The 1,136-nt window shown below is 34.8% G+C and overlaps 1 protein-coding gene across 1 annotated transcript in view; it reads right to left on the reverse strand.

Moving 5' to 3' along the window:
• Window positions 1-1,136, reverse strand: part of mturn (maturin, neural progenitor differentiation regulator homolog (Xenopus)) — a 10,009-nt gene that overhangs the window by 7,368 nt on the left and 1,505 nt on the right. The window lies entirely within an intron of this gene.

Below are 1,136 nucleotides of genomic sequence, written 5' to 3' on the forward strand. Positions count from 1 at the left end.
AAGGTGCTATATGAGTCCATTTACTGTATCTGAATTGGATTTGAATCTAAATTGAATTTATGATTTAGACTTGTTAACATTTTTGTAAAGTGCCTTTACTTGATTTTTGATGTGAAACTGCTCCAACTTAGTAATGCGAGTTGAAATTTTAAAAGTCTGTGTTTTATAGCCACCATAAAAAAATGTAAAATTAGTTTACTTTAGTTTTTACATGGACTGTGAGAAAAAGAAAAATATTGAGCTGTTTTAAGGTTGAACGATGAACAATGGGTGATGAAGATAGAGAGGTCAGACTGAGATGGTTTGGACATGTCCAGAGGAGAGACAGTGGTTTGGACATGTCCAGAGGAGAGACAGTGGTTTGGACATGTCCAGAGGACAGACAGTGGGTATATTGGTAGAAGGATATTAGAAATGCAGCTGCCAGGAAAAAGGACAAAGAGGAGATCTATGGATGCAGTTAGAGAGGACATGGAGGTAGTGAGGAGAGAAGATGCAGAGGACAGAGATGGAGGATGACTCTCTATGGAGACCCCTGAAGGGGACATCTGAAAGAAGAGTTGCTTCAAGTCTACAGCAGTCTGCTTCTGTCTTGGCCCTACTCAGACTAGGGATGCACCGATCCACTTTTTTTTTACTTCCGATCCGATCCCGATACCGATCCAGTTCCCATATCATGATCATCATTGATTTTATGTGAGGCTGTAATAATCTCCTCTCAAGTACAATTTGTACAAGTATATGCATGCATGTCCAAAAAGGCAACTTGAGGTAAGTTTTATTAATGTTGGACAAGTTTTAAAGTTAGAATTATATTCTGCTAACGCAAAACATGTTTTTTTATTCTTAGCTTTAAAGTGAATATTAAAGTGATTAATTTAAGTGATTGTTTAAAGTTGTTTTATATTTTTAAATAAGGGGCAGATATAAGATTTTTCTTCTCTCTGCACTCTTTTCATTCAATGTTTTCTTTCTGATGAATTTGTTTTGTTTCTTTTAAATGAATGAATAAATGAATAAAATAAAATAAAATGTTAAATGGCTTCAAACATCTGCTAAGTTCATGGCATAAACCAACAAACATGTTCCTGTTTTTAGTATTTTACATCACTTTATAATGTAGCTGCTTTTGTTTT

This window comes from Nematolebias whitei, chromosome 19 (genome assembly GCF_014905685.2).
Source record: "Nematolebias whitei isolate Nwh7 chromosome 19, NemWhi1, whole genome shotgun sequence".
Classification (NCBI taxonomy): Eukaryota; Metazoa; Chordata; class Actinopteri; order Cyprinodontiformes; family Rivulidae; genus Nematolebias; species Nematolebias whitei.